Here is an 18,990-nt window from a genome sequence, read left to right as displayed (position 1 = left end):
CACCGTCGATCAGCACTCTGTCAAACTGAACCTTGTTGATACAAGGATCGAGGACTAGGGGAAAATGTCCTGGCTTAGGTATTGCGGCCCATTGGTCCTTTCTGCTGAAGGAGATCTCACGGTGAGACCAAGAAGGGAGCCGAGGATCGGTGACGAGGTTGTCGGTGTTGGCCATGTTCAAGCAAGTGCGGGCGAGCAGCTTGCATTCTCGTTTGGTCTCGATGGACACTTTGCCTCCCATGATGGTGTGCATGCGATCGGTTGGCTTGGCATACTTGTGACGGGGATCTGCGTCTTCATCGTCATTGTCCTCGTTGCGTTGTTCCCCTGCGTCGTTAGTCTTATCGGATGTATCCGGAGCCTGTTGACGCATGTAGATAGACTTGAGAACGCGGCAATTCTCCATGGTATGGTTCGACTTGGGATGGAGCTGGTAGGGCCCTTTCAATGCTTTGGCATAGTCTTCTTCGTAGTTACGACGTCCGCCACCTTTTTTAACGGTGTTGACCACGCCATCGTCTTCCCGAGCACGCTTGCCCCTGTAATCATCACGGCGGTTACGCCGCTGATTACGTTGGTCGCAGTAGTCGCGGGAGTCGTTGCGCTGGTTGCGGTGGTCAAAATTGTCGTTCCGACCATGGTTGCCACGGTAGTCGTCGCGGTGTGGGGGTGGTCGGAGCGTGGAACCCTTACTGCTTCTTCGATAATTATCTTCTTAGCATCGTCGGTGTCCACATATTTCTTAGCAGTGGCCAGGAGCGTTGTGACTGATTCAGGTCTCTTGCGGAGGAGCTTGTCCCATAGGGCGTCGTGGAAGCGAAGGCCAGAGATGAAAGCCTCGATTGCTTCGTTGTCAGAGATTGACGGGACCTTGATGCGCATCTCTGAGAAATGCCAGACGTACTCGCACAGTGGCTCATCTTTCCGATCTCGAATCCATTGCAGATCATATTTGTTCCCCGGTTGCTCGCAAGTTGCAATGAAGTTGTCGATGAAAGCTTGCTTGAGCTCCTACCAAGAATAGAAGTAGTTTGCTGGCAAGCTGACCAGCCATTGGTGGCCTGCATGGCCGACGGCGACTGGGAAGTAATTGGACATGACGTGCTCGTCAGCCATGGCTGATCTACACGCGGTTTCATAGAGCATAACCCATAATTCGGGGTTCTCCTTGCCGTCGTACTTCTGAAGCTTCTTGAGCTTGAAGTTCTTGGGCCATATGACTTGGCGAAGGTGAGAAGTAAACTGCTTCATACCCGGAGGGCCGTGGGTAGTATCGTATTCCATACGGTGATGACTTTTGTGGGATGCACGATCGTGGGCTCTCTGGTTGATGCGATCGCGCAGATCGCGTTCTCCGAGGTAATGGCAGAGATCGTTATTGCCATCACGGCGATCCCAGATGCCACCCTGATTAGCCCTGCGACCGCGGATATCACGGCGATTGTCATGGTTGTCTCGGTGGTTGTCGTCCCGGTAGTTGCGGCGGTTGTCGTCCCGACCACCATCATGGCCACCATTTATGCCTTGACGGTTGTCTGAGGGGTCATCGTTGCACGAGCCACATTGGTTGAGTGGCTATGAGCGACTTGAGTACTAGCGGCTATGGCTTGACTCGACTGAGACGGATGGAGCCCGGGCTTGATTTACAATCTCTGCGGTCTGAGCCATAGCAGCTGTCAGATAAGCTTGTATATCATCGCGAACTGCCTGGGTTTCTGGGGTATTGGGTAGCCGTTGCATTGTCGCCATAGTGACGGCTACGTTGGCGCTTGGAGTCCTGAAGACCTGTTTGTCCCCCACCCTATCGAAGGCATTGTTGAGGTCACGTGGCTAGACCCTTATGCGTCGTGCCTCCTCTTCTGCTTCGGCTTTGATTTGTCGGCGATTAAACCGGTCAATATTGCGTGCTTCGCATGCAATCCTTTCTTATTCTGTTTCGCCAATTGCCGGTGGTTCATCATTACTGACAACATTGATCAAGTCCCCTCGCCTTGGTGGGAAAGGCGGGAATTGTGGGAACCCCGGGGCGTGGTCTGGGATATCCAGATCGTATTCAACGCCTTCATCGTCATGATGCTGGAGCTCGGTGTGGACGGAGGCATTAGATGCAATGCCAGATGAGGAGCTGGAGCCACCCTCTTGGACTGTGTGGATGGATCCTTCTTGATAATCCTTAATCCGAACCATGTTGATGAAGTTGCATAGGCCGTAGGGCTGGGCCTAGTAGTTCTCCGTCGAGGCTTCGTACTTGGAGAGCCAGAGACCCGTCGTGGAGGCTGGCCGGCGATGAGCGGAGCACCCTTCAGGAGTAGATGTGACCACAAGATCTGTATCGAGTCGTGTAGGATGACTGGCCCGAGCTAGTCAGGTAGATCTGTTGTGGGTAGTGGTTACCTGCTCGTTAGGTTGACTTTGAATTGAACTTACCAGAGCTAGGGTTTCAGCAAGTTTGGTGCCGACCGGATCGATGGAGTCGAGCAGGTCAGTGTTGTCGATCTGCTTCCCTTTGTAGCGAGGAAGCGGATGATGGGTTATCGGCGTGGCTGAAGATGGTGCGAGTGTGGTCAAAGCCAGATGTACCGTGGTTGGAGCCAGATCCACCGTGGTCGGAGCTGTACCCACCATGGTCAGAGCTGTAGCCGATGCAGGTGAAGCAGTGGTCGACACAGATTGAATCCGCGCCTCCTCCGTGGTCATGGCGATGAAGTCATTGGAGCTGGTGGTCCAGGTGATCTGGCCGACGGTGAACGTGAGGCCGTTCGGCGTAGCCATGGAGCTGGAGATGATGACCATCTTGTTCGCTTGGAGAGCAGTACGCACACCCCCTACCTGGCGCGCCACTGTCGACAAAATATGGTCGACAGTCTACCTAGGGGTATGCCCAAGGTAGTAGATTGTCAGAAGATAGATGCGCAAGCCACAAACAAGATGGTGATGCAAGACAGACACGAGGTTTTATCCAGGTTCGGCCGCCGTGAAGGCGTAATACCTACATCCTGCGTCTGATTGTATTGTTGTATGTCAATGAGAGATGTTTTTAGAGGGGTCCCCTGCCCACCTTATATAGTCCGAGGGGCAGGGTTATAGATCTGGAAACTAATCCTAGCCAGTTACAATTGCTATAGGTGGCCAGATAAGGATTCCTATTCTAACCGACTAGGATCTTGCTTGATCTCCAAATCTGCCTTGACTCCTTGCGCGGGACTCCGAATAGGTTGCCCGGGCCATGCGTCGTCTTCTGGTGGACCGGACCCCCTGATCCGGGCCGACCCAAGCCTAGCCGTAAGGGTATAGGGGTTAATACCCCACAGTCGCCAATCGCCTGAGCCTCCCACACCCGCATCGCAGCCGCTGTCAAGCTCGCATCCACCCCCATCCCAATCGTTCAATGGAGCCATGGTTCAAATCTGACATCACCCCTCAGCGCCTAGAGAGCCTTGTTCGCCGTGGCCTCCTTTGCCCGCTGACCGCCACCGAGGAGTGGCGGCTGCCTGGTAATGAGGACGAGTCGTCACTGCCCGAGGGATATGTCGTGTCCTTCGCTCACTTCCATGAGCGGGGATTCACCATACCTGCCCACAAATTCCTTCGTGGGCTGTTGGATTACTACAAGGTGGAGTTGCAACACATTACTCCCAATGGGGTCTAGCATATTGCGACGTTCGTCGCCCTGTGTGAGGGGTTCCTAGGGATTAGTCCCCACTTCAACCTGTGGTGGTATCTCTTCGCCGTCGACCTTTTGAAGAAGTGGGTCAGGAAGCAAGAGCTGAGCGTGCCGATAGGATGCGCCGGTATTCATCTCCGTAACAACCGGGTGAACGAATACCCATCGATGCGTCTATCGACCTCCAACAAGGGGTGGCCTTCACATTGGTTTTCCGTCAAGGACGACGTTGCCACCCCCTTGCTGGTGTTCTCCGAGCACATCATCGAAGAGGTTCCAGGGTCGTGGAAGTGGGGTGTCCCGGACAAAGACAAGAAGAGGATCAAGGACCATCTCGCCGTCCTCCAAATTCTGAAGGAGTTCTCTTTCGTTTTCTGTTTGCATTGTTCGATGAGGATACATTCTCATTCACATCACATATGGAATTCACATTTTCACGAAGTGATAACAAATAAAGCTTGTCTTGTCGGAAGGCAAGACCAATACATCTATTATTAAACAATATCTAACATTTGCCATTTCCAAAATGGCAATCATAACCATCGTGGTCCAACTTTGAAACACTAATTAAGTTTCTTTGCAAAGAAGGTACATAAAGAACATCTCTAAGAAAAAGTATGAAGCCATCAGCAAGCTCTAGCGGAAGATCGCCAACGGCCTCAACATCTGCTTGTACTCCATTTGTGACTTTAATGAAACTTTCGCTTCTTTGCAAAGTTCTCATCGAACAGAATCCCTATAAAGAATTAGCAACATGAATAGTTGCACCTAAATCAATCCACCAAGTGGATTTTGAAAACTTGACATACAAGGATTCATTTACGAACGTAATAATGTTCTCACCTTTATTTTTCATAATCATCTTTAGGAAATCGAGACAATTCTTCTTATAATGTCCCGTCTTCTTACAATAGAGACACTGGTCTTTATCCACTGGGAATTGCTTGTTCTGAGACTGTTGCATGGGACCCTTTCCTGATGACTTGGAGGAAGAGCTGTTATTATAGTTCTTTTTCTTATTATCTTTTAGGTAGTTGATAGTACCACCCTGTGAAACTTTTATTCTTTCCTCCTCCTACACACACATGGCTATGAGCTTTTCTAGATCCTATTTCTCGGGCTGTATGTTGTAATTAACAACAAAAGTGTCAAATTATTTAGGCAAAGAAGCAAAAATCAAATGAATAAGAAACTCATCCTTGAGTGCCAAATCCATTGGTTTGAGCTTAGATGCCAAATTGCTCATTCTCAGTATATGCTCTCTAATGCCACTGCCGCCACCAGAGTACCTTTCTGTCACCAGCTGCTTGATCAGCTGGGTTGCATATGTCTTTGAAGAGCCAGTGAACTGACTCTTTATTCTTTCTAGGTACTCTATGACCGTGTCCCAGTCTGGAATTGAGCCCACTATTGCAGGCTCAATTGTATTCTTTATCATAGCCAAACATTTCTTATTAGCTGTGACCCACTTTCTATGCTCGAGGTCAAAAGACATCTTTACGGGAGCAAAGTCCCGCTCTCTGTTCTGCCATGCAGCATCAGTCTCATCAGTCTCTCTCACCGGTGCCACAGGTTCTTTGGGACACGGTGTGGTGACTACCCAGTCAACCTCAGCCAAAATGAAGGCTAGGTCGATCTTTTTCTTCCATTCAATGTAGTTATCCCCTCTGAGAGTTGGGATATCTTTGATATAAGCCATCAAGGAGTATCCTCCTGAAAACACAATTTCTCTTTAAAGTGAGAACATAATATAAAAAAACAATTTGCATGCATTAGTTTCAACGTTGGTTAAAATTAAAACATACAATTGTTTTATACATTAAATCTACATCACCGTTGGGTAGAAATAGAAATAATGCATAATCATTAAAATCATAATATTGCTATTAACAACGTTGGTCAGAAAATAACAATATCATAATCAACTCATATTCATTTCTTGGCTCTTAAAATCAAATTCTCACGTTGGTTCGAATTTAATTAAAAGTCCATAACAACTTTAAATGCGCAGCGGAAAACTTAATAAATCTGTTAATTCTATTTTCTAGAAACTCTTAAAATACTATACTTTTCTCCGAACAAAATTATCGTTGGACAAAATTATACAGAGATTTGCATCAAAATGCAATTCAGATTCATCTAATATGCATCAAATTGTTTTCTGGAAAATAAGAAAATTACTATTTATTTGGCCATTTCGGCCCGATGCCTGGCGCGGCCCGTAGCCAGTTTACCCAACGTGGCCTGCGCTGCTGCGCCCATGGCCCAGTTCCTGTGCGGCCTTAACGTGGGCCTGGGCCGACATTCTGTGCACCCGCCTGGGCCAAATCTAGCCTAGGTGTTTGCCATCCGCCGAATGCGATCCGACGGTCGTCCACGTGAGTCGGGCGAAACAAAAAATGCCCCGGCCGCCGCACCCATGAAACCCTATCTCATTCTCTCCCTCCCCTTCTCTCTCATCACGCAGCGCCGCTCGTAGAACAGCCGCAGCAGCAGCCGTCCATGGTGGCCGAGGGAGAAGAAGAGGGGCTCCACCCAGCGCCCTCTCGCCGGCGTGCGTGCTCGCCCGAGGCTAAGCACACCACCATCGAGGGGCCGCATGGTGGTGCCCTATTGCCGTGACCGCGCGTGCGAGGTGCAGTGTGGATCTCTGCTCTTTCCGCACGGTGGTGATGCCGCCGGCGGTGAGGGAAGCCCAGGTAGGCTCCCTATCTTTAGGGTTAGGGTTGGTTCTATTAGATCTGAATCGAATTCAAACTCCACTTTTTTCTTTTCATTCGTTTTCTTTGCCTTTGATTCAGAAACCCTAGATCTACACCCTAGGCTGATGAACTACTAGGGTTAGGGTTCTTTGTTGAAACTGTGTCCACTTTTCCCGTACCCGATCTAGGGTTAGGGTTCAATTTGCTTTTCTTTCCCCGATCCAGATCTACGAACTAGATAGGCGTCTAATACCATTGTTAGCCTCCAGAGATCACCTAGGGTAGCATCTAGTCAGGTTGTTCTTTTTATTTGGGAGGAACAAGTAGAAAACCTAATGAACCGTACTACCGAGTCATAGAGAGAGGAGAGTGGATGGGAGTGTACAGACCATCGGAGGGCGCCGTCGAGGAGGATCTAGCCATCTCGTTCGGTCGGTGATGTTCTGTGCATGGGCAGCGATGGTCGGAGAAGAGTTGGTGAAGTCCGGCGACGTGGTGGGGGGCAGTGAGGCCGACGGTGATGACGGTGGTGTCTTCCCGTCGCTGGCTGCGCACCCTTACTAGATCAGACTTAGGGTTTGTTGGTGGGGCGGAGTGGCTCACGGTGAACCTCGTACAATGAGCCGCCGGCCCTCACCACTTTATATAGCGTAGTGCGATGGGGGCCCACTATAACAGAACCGACCAATTATACGAGATTAAGTAAGGAAATCTTCCGCCGAAGCAGATAATTTAGCAAACTCAAGCCCGTATAACCCGGTAGTTCGTGAAACCATGAAGGATTTCAAACCAAGATCGTACAAGTTTAGCAATCACCATCACATGTTACATAAAGTTCGCAATGACAGTTGGATACATCAGAGTTTAGAACATAAAGTTATTACAACCCAAGTTCAAACTGAAATAGCGGAAGCAAATAGTTTTAAAGCCACACACACATTTTTGGTTCAGATACAGTGCCAGTAGGTAGTCATCTCCAACAAAAGCATCAGATGAGAGATATGGAGTGACCATTGCCCTTGGTCCTAGTTGTCGCCCATCACCGGGTACAGGCAGTTAATGCAATAGCTGTAGTACATTTGACCATCTGCAACAACAATGGGAACAACGCCTTGAGTACGAGAAGGTACTCAGCTAGACTTACCCATCTTAAACCAAAATAAAGCGACACTAAGGATTATGCAAGGCTTTCTTTAGCGGGCTAGCTGACTCGTTTACGAAAAGCATAAGCTATCATGAAGAAACCATTTTAAGTACTTGGCATCATCTTTATTATGACCTATCCATCTAGGTAAGCACCTATACTATAGCAATCACTTGATTAACCAATAACATCCATTTACCAACTTAGATTTAGCATATCCCATACCATCCAGATAACCATCAGTGTTCCATCATAATTACTACAATGTTGTAGCTCGAGTCAAGTGCTCACTATCCAGGAGCAATGGCGATTTGAATCGATTCCTAACCAGCTGGTGATTTATTCCTCACACAAACCACACTCACCGATCAAGTGAGCTACAGATCACTAATGACACTTTCCAAGTAGCCGCGGGATAACAGTCATGGACCGCACTACCTAGGGACCGCCCGACAGCAAGGACGCACCTTGGGCTCACTCTTCGCGTCCCCGTCATACCCCCTTCAGCATCAGTCTACCAATCCGAGTTTATCCCGGCTCGAATAGTGTCACTAGCTTCGCGGTCGAAAGGTACTTTATTCGACCAGCTAAATGTGAGGCATACGTTCAATATGACAAGAGGGACGAGCAACGATTGGTCCTTAATTCACACAGACGGAAAACTAATAGCACCCCAGAACCTTGTCTGGTTGCCTCCAACTTTTCCGTCCGGTCTCCAATTATCCATCACACATGGTTAATTCTAGGATATCATTCTTTCCATAGCTAAATTCTTCCAGTAACCACCTATAAATGTAGGTGACCAAAAATCATCGATCGCTACTGGTCTAAGCAAGGCTAAGCAGTTATTTGATCCCGACCTAACAGGGTAAAAAGGTAATAAGGTAGGCAAGGATAGTAATAAATGCATCAACGGTTTCAATCAACTCCTACAACTTAATGCAACAATATATAAACTCATATATAGATAGAATTGCTTTTATAAAGTAGGAGACTTAGAATGCTCCAGGGCTTGCCTTGTTCGAACGAACTAGGTTGATGATCCACGCACTCGGGCAAGTCCTCTCCTTGCTCCTCTTCCTCTGGCACCTCCTGTGCCTGGATTTCTTGTGGATCTGTCCCGGTCTGCTCTTCCTGGACTGCTACTAGCAACTCCTCCTACGATCCCGTATGATGCAGATGTATAAGTGCTCATGCATAGGTGCATCAGAGAGATGACATGTAATGATCATGATGCATGGAATGTAGATGAACATGTTTAACTTTATTGGACATAGTAGAAGTAAAGCTCTTCTATAAGGTAGCCAACATCATCCAAGAACATGTACTACTATACTACTACTACAACCACTGTACTAACATGCCAAGTCACCACAGCAAGCTAAGATGCTTCAAAGATACACCAAAGCAAACATTATTAACTAAACATGCATTAAAAAGGTTAATTAAACCCTAATTGAAACTAGGTTTGAATAGCAACACCTATTTTGGTAGCACAGAAAAATCTGAGAAAATTACAGTAGCATAGTACTACTCTAAGTAGACAACCATAAAATTTTCATGGCATTTGGATAAGTAAAATAGCCTACACAAAAATGACAAGCTATGGCATAAATATGAGCATGAAAATACTTTGTATTATGAAAAGTATCAAAAAACAGATTTAATATTTTTCCTATGTTCTACACAGTAAACAATCACTGTGCAAAACTTATCATACACATGTTTTATACAATTTTTGCTCTCTATCAAAATAACAAAAAATCATCAATTAAAGGCACTTGAACTACACATCAATATTTCTCTACAGAACATGCATGACATATATTTTTCCTACAAAGTACATCACTAAAGGAGATTAACAAAACTAGAACCATATTTTTCTAATAATTGTTCTATTTACTAGACATTTTCTAAGATAACAGCAAATACAAGAATTAAATAAAACCCTATACAAAAGTATCACAAAAACCACATGCAATATTTTTCTACTATAGATCTAAGAATAAGAAGCATATAGAAATTTGTTTCATCAAATTGGGAGCAATATTTTTCAATTTATGAATTTCTAAAGCATTTAAACAAAATGTGTAAATCGTTTCTTTTATTCCTTCTGAAAATCCTGGTTCAAAAACGCTAGATCCACCCGGATCTGTACACGTGCGTACACACACAGGGGCTGACAAACGGGCCTGGGGGTCAGCGCAACCCCACCTGTCAGTGGGAGAGGAAGAAGGGCGGCGCTGACCACGGCTAACCTCGCCGCCGGCGAGGTCTCCGGCGAGGAGGTCTACTCTATCGCACTCTCCTTCGCAAGGCGAGCCTACTGGTGCAGCTATCGTGGCCAGTGGAGCTCGGGAGCAAGCTCACCGGCATCCATGGCGGCGCGGTGGCCCGGCTCAACGTCGGTCGGCCATCTCTGGTCGAGATGAGGCGCGGGGAGGGGCTTGGGAGCTCCACCGCGTCAGGGTGGTGCTTGAGCGCATGAAAATAGGGAGAAAGGTGGAGCGGAGAGGGGGAGTCCACGGAGCAGAGCTCTCTAGTGAGCTCGACCACTACTCTGGCGAGGGATTCCTGAGGAAGGGAAGCTTCCCATGGCTTACCGAGGCGAGCACGGGGTGCGCGAGGTGGAGGCGGAGCTTTGGGCGAGACGGAGCTAGCTCTAGCGAACTGGAGTGGCCGGAATGGCTAACTCCGGCGAGGCGCTGGTGCAGGCGGTGGTAGAGGTGAGTGCGTGCGCATGCTCTGCTGCTGGCGCGTGAGAGGAAAATGGGAGAGAGCGCAGGGGAGTCAGTCGCGCGTGCGGAGGTGTAGGCGAGCGCGTGGTGCGCGGGGGCCACCGAGACGGCCAGGTGCTGCCGTCGCCGGCGCATGGCGACCACGCGGCGGCGGGAGTCTGCCACGGTCAGGACGTAGGCGCGTGGGCATGGGCGAGCGGGAGGCACGGGCGCGCGGGCACTGCGGGCCGAATCCGCGAGCGGGCCAGAAGGGAGGCGGCGGCCTATTAAGTGAAAATGTGATCTTTCCTTTTTATTTTCTTCCCCAAATTCATTCAAATGAATTTTTAAACCTCTTCAAAGTAATTTCAAAAGTTGGACCCAAAATAAAAGTTGTTCAGAAAAATGTACTCTACAACTTTGCCAAAAAGAGTAAGGCCAAAATCCAATTAGATTTTGAACTATAGATTTAAAGTTAATTTAAATCAAAAACCCTATTTTAGAAGATTATTTTTAAAAGCAAAATTTGAGAAAACTTTGAATATACACCTTGCTCCAAATTGCATCCTAATTACTTCTAAGTGGTCTAAGTGATCAACCAAGGTACACACATGGCAAAACAAACATAGCATCCAATCTATTAAAACAAAACTATGCAACATACATGTTTCATTAGTATGTTTCAATTCTATATTTCATGTCATGCTTATGAATGCATAATAATGATTATGCTCATGATTTGCAAAATGTTAATGCATGCTTAACACCGAGGTGTTACAGCCCTCCCCCTTATAAGAATCTCATCTTGAGATTTTGAGTTATGAACCATTTGTTATAAAAATCCTTATAAGCGTTTTGCAGATATTCTCCTGTTTCCCACGTCGCATCACCATCATCGTGATGACTCCACTGTATCTTATATGTTCTCACCACTTTATTCTGAGTGACTCGGTCCTTAGTGTCCTAAACTCGAACCGGTTGCTCACGGTATTCCAAGTCTGATTTGATCCGAATGCCCTGAGGTTCTATTCTCTCTTCCGGAACACGCAAGCACGTCTTCAACTGTGATACATGGAAGACTGGAAAGATCGAACCCATCGCTTCTGGTAACTGTAACTTATAAGCCACGGGACCCTTCTTCTCTATGATCTTGTACGGTCCTACAAACCTAGCAGCAAGTTTCTTCTTAATTCCAAACCGTTTCTTCTTCATTGGGGTAACTTTCAAATAGGCATAGTCACCAACTTGAAATTCTAGCGGTCTCCTTCTCTTATCTGCATAACTCTTCTGGTGTGACTATGCCGCTTTCATGTTTTGTTGGATAATACAGACCTTTTTCTCAGCCTCATCAACAAAATCGATTCCATAAAACTTTCTCTCTCTAGGCTCAACCCAATTCAATGGTGTCCTACATTTCCTGCCATACAATGCTTCAAATGGAGCCATCTTGATACTCTCTTGGTAACTGTTGTTGTAAGCGAACTCTGCCAAAGGTAACTATGATTCCCATGAACCCCTAGACGATAACACACAAGCTCTAAGCATATCTTCAAGAACAGCATTAACTCGCTCTGTCTGCCCATCTGTCTGTGGGTGGTAAGCTGTACTACGAACCAAGCTAGTACCCAAACCTTTATGAAGATGCTCCCAAAAATGAGCGGTAAACTGTGACCCACGGTCAGACACGATAGTCTTTGGTATACCATGTAATCGAACAATCTCTGTAATGTACTTCTCAGCATACTGAGGGGGTCGAAAAGCGTTCTTGACTGGTAAAAAGTGAGCTGATTTGGTAAGGCGATCTACAATCATCCAAATTGAATCATTCCCCTTTGGTGTGGTGGGAAGACCGGTGATAAAATCCATACTTATATCATCCCATTTCCAATCTAGTACTGACAAAGGTTGCAACATTCCTGTGGGTCTCATATGAAGAGCTTTCACTCTACAACACATGTCGCAACAAGCAACAAACGCTGCAATCTCCTTCTTCATCTTCGTCCACCAATAACGAGGTCTCAATTCTTGGTACATTTTGCTACTTCCAGGATGGATAGACAACTTAGAGTGATGAGCTTCATCCATCAATTTGTTCTTGAGCTCTCGATCTTTAGGTACAACCAGACGGTCCTTAAACCATAACATTCCTTGTTCATCCACTCTAAAGTGCTTGGTCGGTTCTTTCTTCATTTTCTCCTTGATATGGAATATTCCCTTATCTGTTTTCTGACCCTCAATGATCTTGTTCTCCAAGGTACAACTAACCTGGATATTATGCAACACAGCAGGATGCAACAAATTGAACCCATCTTCAAACAACGGTTGCATAGCAAGAGAATGTGACTTCCTACTTAAGGCATCTGCTACTACATTTGCCTTTCCCGGATGATAGTGCACATTCAGATTATAATCCTTTATTAGCTCTAACCATCTTCTTTGTCGCATATTCAACTCAGACTAAGTAAATATGTACTTGAGACTCTTATGATCTATAAAGATATTGCACACATTCCCAAGCAAGTAGTGTCTCCAAATCTTTAGAGCATGCACAACGGCCGCAAGCTCTAAATCATGCGTAGGATAGTTAACCTCATGCTTCCTCAACTAACATGAGGCATAAGCAATGACCCTTCCATCTTGCATCAGAACACATCCTAAACCATTCTTTGATGCCTCGCAAAACACATCAAACGACTTCTCTATATCCGGTTGCGCTAGAACAGGAGCAGTGGTTAGCAAATTCTGCAAGGTGCAGAAAGCTGCCTCACACTCCTCTGTCCAAACGAACTTATGATCCTTCGGTAGCAAACTTGTCATTGGCTTGGCAATCTTCGAGAAGTCTGGTATAAAACGACGATAGTAACCGGATAATCCAAGAAAACTCCGAATCTCATGAACTGTGCTTGGTGCCTTCCAATCCATAACCTCTTGTACCTTACTAGGATCCACTGAGATTCCATTCTTAGATAACACATGACCATGAAAAGGAACTGCCTTCAGCCAGAACTCACATTTACTAAACTTAGCATACAGCTGGTGATCTCTGAGTCTAGTCAAGACAATTCTTAGATGCTCTGCATGATCCTGTTCGTTCTCTGAGTATACTAGAATGTCATCAATGAACACAATCACAAACTTATCCAACTCTGGTATAAAGACCGAATTCATCAGATACATAAAGTATACAGGAGCATTTGTCAAACCAAAGGATATGACAAGATACCCGTACAAACCATATCTGGTGGAGAACGCGGTCTTGGGTATATCTTATGGTCTAATCTTGATCTGATGGTACCCTGATCTCAAATCTATCTTGGAGAACACCTTGGCTTTTGACAATTGATCAAACAAGATATCAATCCGAGGTAGAGGATACTTGTTTTTAATTGTCACCGCATTTAGTGGCCGGTAGTCCACGTACATCCGTAAGGAGTTATCCTTCTTCTTCTTCACGAACAGTGCGGGACATCCCCATTCCGATGAACTTGGATGAATTAAACCCTTAGTCAACAGATCTTGGAGTTGTTTCTTCAACTCAGCTAATTCATTTGGAGGCATCCGATAAGGCCTCCTTGAGATCGGTGGTGTTCCAGGGATTAACTCAATGGCAAACTCAACATCTCTGTCCAGTGGAAGACCGGGTAACTCATCTAGAAACACGTCCGGAAACTCGCACACTACTAGAATCTTGGCTAGAAGAGTAGTTTGGACTGCACAAGTTGTACTGGCCATATCTATTCTCTGAGGTAAGGTTACTTGAAATGTACCTTCTCCAACAGGTTCCTTGAGAGAAATGCTTCTTTCTCCAACATCAATTACTACTCCCATCTTATTCATCCAGTTCATTCCCATAATCACATCCAGAACTAGCCCTGGCATAACTATCAAGTTAAGCTTATACTGCATGTCTGCTATACTAAGGGTTACCCCCTGGATTATTTGATTAGTTAACAGATCAGCCCCAGCTGAACTTATCCGATAAGCACATTCCAATTCAACTATCTTTTGCTCATACTTTCTTGCAAATGCTTGACTTATGAATGAATGAGATGATCCAGAATCAAACAAAACGACTGTAGGATGATTGTTGATAGAAAACATACCGGCTGTCATGGGCTCTCCTTCTGAGATGTCATCAATGGTGGTGTGGTGCACATGAGCTTGGTACTGATTCTGCTACTTCTTGGGATATGGGCAAAACTTCACAAAGTGCCCAGATTGATTGCAGTTGAAACATGGTCCTCTTACTTGAGTAGCAGCTCTAGATGAACTGCCTTGTCCGGTCTTGGCTTGTGGCACCACCATCTTGAATGGCTTTTGATTCCTCTGAGGTTGCTGGGCATTCTGATTCCTCCGCTAGGGTGGCCTGAACCTTGCACCAGGGGAAGGCGGACGATACACAGAACAATTTGCCATCGGGGCCCTTGGCTGGGACGAACCTGACTCAAAAGCCCTCTTGCGAGTCTTGGATGTAGCATATACAGTGTTGTTCTTTTCTTGCTTTAAGCAGTCACTAACAAAGTCATTGAAACCAGTTCTCGTGTTGGTACCCATGTGCTTCATCATCTTGGGATTCAGACCTCTCTTGAAACTAGCGATCTTTTTGGCATCGGTATTCACCATGTCAGAGGCATAGTGACTTAGATTGTTGAATGCATGTAGATACTATGTCACAGTATTGGTGCCTTAATTCAGTGCTAGAAATTCTCCAAACTTCATTTCTGTCAAACCAGGTGGAATGTAAACTCCACGAAAAGCCTCAGTGAATTCCCTCCAAGTAATGTGGGCATTTGGGGGAAAAGTGGTGCGGTGGTGCTTCCACCACATTCCTACAGGGCCTTGTAGCTGATGAGCTGCTTACTCAGTCTTCAACACTTCGATCATCCTTAGAACACGAAACTTATCTTCCATAGTGTTTATCCACTCTTCTACATCCAATGGCTCTGTCGCTTCTTTGAAAATTGGTGGTCTGGTGTCCATAAAGTCCTTGAAACTGCTATACTGATTCGCTTCATGTCCACCTGGGTTTAACCCACGGTGAGTGTTGTCAGCAATGTGGTGCAATGCAGCTTCCATGTTCTGCTGCATGCCCTCCATGTTGCGTTGACTTCCAAGGAACTGTGCGAAGAACTATTCCGCGGTGTACAGTGGAGGAGGAGGTGGTGGTGGATCACGGTTCTCATTCCCAGTGGCACTGCCACCTACCTCAGCAGCGTCATACACGGTACGGCGAGTGTTCGGCATCTGCATATTTCAGCAATAGTAATTATTAGGCGATGTTGTAGAAATTACAAGTGAATGAAAAGTTATGCCGTACTGAATTCACTAGAGAGAATAAATTCATACAATAAAATAGGGGCACAATAAGTCATTCCAATTAACACAACATCACTAATTAGATTACTTAAGCGCACACATCGCGTCCATTACAACCAAATTGCCAGCATAAATACACTGGACTTTTGACATTCAGATATCACCACAAACACATCCAAATTTTCCAACATTACATCAAGGTCTTAGTCTTTCTACTCATTATTACATGCCAGACTTGCCAACCATGCAAAAGGTCATCGCAAATGAAACCCTAGTAGCTAGCGCAACAACTACTAGCCTACTCATCGTGGTCGCTGTCTAAGTCGGAGATGTCGACATTGTCACCATCCACATCATCGTTGTCATCATCAGCTGGTGCCTCAGGCTCTTCGATATCCTCGTCCTCATCTAGATCCATCTCTGCTGCTCTAGGAGGAACATAAGGGTGGAGCTGGTTATTCAGCTGATGAACCTCCTCATGTAGGTTGTCGTTGTACTCTTCTGCATTGGCCAGCTGCTGCTCCAGCTCAACCTGTCGAGCTCTTAGAACATCTTCTACAGACCAGGCTTCATTCCTCTGGTGGAGCACATGGATCAACATGTGCTCAGCGTTCCTGTTGGCGGTGGTCAGACGCTCAACCTACTCTCTCAGTGCACGTACGTCTCCCTCATAGACTCTAGTCCTCTAGGTCGCCTGATCCCTCTAACGAGTCAACTAAGCCATCTCTGCATTGAGCCTCTCAATCTCAGCGCCGTGATCCCTCTGACGCTGACGTCGGTCATCGCAGGCCTGACCAAGAGCACCAGACACACGTCTTAGGCTACCTTCTACTCCATCGAAAGCCTTCATCACTACGAACATGGCACTCATAGCAGGGTTATCACTATTCTGTCCTTCTGCTACACCAATCTCCAAAGATCTTCCTCTTGCTTACTGCCATGAGTCAGTGGAGGGGTTGCCCCTCGGAAAGACTCCAACTATAGCGGTTGCCAACTCCTAAGGAAAACAATCCATGATATCCCTCAGTATCCCAAAGGCTGCCCTGTTAGCTGCTTCTTCAGCGGTCCTGCCAGTTGACTCATAACGCCAACCAGTCCACTCAGAACTGTCACCTCACGGACGAACAACGGCCTCCACAGTAACCAAGAGACCTTCCCCCAACTGCTCATTTGTCCAGAAATAGCGAGGCTCCATTCCATCACGATAGCCTACATAGCTGAGCACTCTCCACAAGAGTGTAGGCATCCCAAACTCTCCAAGAAACGTGTGGTGCTGACGGGTACGTGGAGCAAGCTGATGGCGGGGAGCTCTGCCTCCGGTGGACTTGCGAGCGGTCTACTTTGTGCGTGCCATCTGTAGCAAATTTTTTTTATTACCCACGTGAGAACAAGGTTAAGTTGTCATTTTTATCAAAATGAGATAATCAACTTATAAGGGGAGGAACAATGCCATGAATGATATGTAACAACATGATGCATGCACGTTCTGTACGTTCTCACAAACTTAGGAAAAATAACAATTGCTAGCGGCATAGACGGTGGCATACAATGGTCTCTCATAAACGTAGCTAATACGTACTACACGATAGCGTTGTTATGTACCTGCAAAAGATCCACTTCAGCCCAAACCCTGACAGTATGAAAAATATGCACGAAAGCAGTAAAGTAATCTACTCGCTCTACACGCATCCCCAGATACGCGTACAACGGTAGCAACTACCCGAACCATCGTCCTATCGATGGCATCGTCACCACAGGACGGAATTCCCCACACATTGGATACCTTCATACAAACACGCGTATGGCATGTAAATATTCTGGCATCATATAAGCACTTCCCTAGATCGGCAGTGTATCCGATCATGCTCTCACAACTCTCACTTGCCGAGGTGTAGAGGCAATGGATCCATACATTACCACTCAAGTGAATGGCACTCATACAATAGCACGTCGTATGAGCAACGAAATAGAAATATGATGCAAAGACCCCCAAGTCAGTACTTAAATAAGCCACCTAGAGTCCTTAACTGGGCATACAGGATATGACCACTGGCACACTATTAAGTTTTAAAACTCAGTTTTAAACAAAATTTTGGTTTTAAATACTCATGGGAACAGTAACCTGCTAAACCTGCTCTGATACTAGCTATAACAGAATCGACCAATTATACGAGATTAAGTAAGGAAATCTTCCGCCGAAGCAGATAATTTAGCAAACTTAAGCCCATATAACCCGGTAGTCCGTGAAACCATGAAGGATTTCAAACCAATCGACATACAAACCAAGATCGTATAGGTTTAGCAATCACCGTCACATGTTACATAAAGTTCGCAATGGCAGTTGGATACATCGGAGTTTAGAACATAAAGTTATTACAACCCAAGTTCAAACTGAAATAGCGAAAGCAAATAGTTTTAAAGCCACACACACACTTTTAGTTCAGATACAGTGCCAGTAGGTAGTCATCTCCAACAAAAGTATCAGATGAGAAATACGGAGTGACCATTGCCCTTGGTCCTAGTTGTCGCCCATCGCCATGTACAGGCAGTTAATGCAATAGCCATAGTACATTTGACCATCTGCAACAACAATGGGAACAACGCCCTGAGTACGAGAAGGTACTCAGCTAGACTTACCCATCTTAAACCAAAATAAAGCGACACTAAGGATTATGCAAGGCTTTCTTTAGCGGGCTAGCTGACTCGTTTGCGAAAAGCATAAGCTATCATGAAGAAACCATTTTAAGTACTTGGCATCATCTTTATTATGACCTATCCATCTAGGTAAGCACCTATACTATAGCAATCACTTGATTAACCAATAATATCCAGTTACCAACTTAGATTTAGCATATCCCATACCATCTAGATAACCATCAGTGTTCCATCATAATTACTACGATGATGTAGCTCGAGTCAAGTGCTCACTATCCAGGAGCGATGGCGATTCAAATCGATTCCTAACCAGCTGGTAATTTATTCCTCACACAAACCACACTCACCGATCAAGTGAGCTACAGATCACTAATGACACTTTCCAAGTAGCTGCGGGATAACAGTCATGGACCGCACTACCCAAGGACCGCCCGACAGCCAGGACGCACCTTGGGCTCACTCTTCGTGTCCCCGTCATACCCCTTTCAGCACCAGTCTGCCAATCCAAGTTTATCCCGGCTCGAATAGTGTCACTAGCTTCACGGTCGCAAGGTACTTTATTCGGCCAGCTAAATATGAGTCATACGATCAACATGACAAGAGGGACGAGCAACGATCGGTCCTTAATTGACACAGATGGAAAACTAACAGCACCCCAGAACCCTGTCTGGTTGCCTCCAACTTTTCCGTCCGGTCTCCAATTATCCATCACACATGGTTAATTCCAGGATATCATCCTTTCCATAGCTAAATTCTTCAAGTAACCACCTATAAATGTAGGTGACCAGAAAT

General features: G+C 46.0%; 2 protein-coding genes and 1 pseudogene across 2 annotated transcripts in view; 1 reads left to right on the top strand and 2 right to left on the bottom strand.

Annotated features, from left to right (window-relative positions):
- The window catches only part of LOC136528210 (exopolygalacturonase-like), a 269,570-nt gene that overhangs the window by 70,608 nt on the left and 179,972 nt on the right, over positions 1-18,990 (top strand). The gene's annotated exons all lie outside the window — the stretch shown is intronic.
- LOC136528212 (ubiquinone biosynthesis O-methyltransferase, mitochondrial-like) overlaps positions 1-18,990 on the bottom strand; it is a 90,027-nt gene that overhangs the window by 41,338 nt on the left and 29,699 nt on the right. The window lies entirely within an intron of this gene.
- On the bottom strand, positions 3,414-6,789 carry LOC136528568 (uncharacterized; annotated as a pseudogene).

Source organism: Miscanthus floridulus, chromosome 19 (genome assembly GCF_019320115.1).
Source record: "Miscanthus floridulus cultivar M001 chromosome 19, ASM1932011v1, whole genome shotgun sequence".
NCBI lineage: Eukaryota > Viridiplantae > Streptophyta > Magnoliopsida > Poales > Poaceae > Miscanthus > Miscanthus floridulus.
Note: the sequence above shows the minus strand (reverse complement) of the source record. Positions and strands in the feature narration are given on the sequence as shown.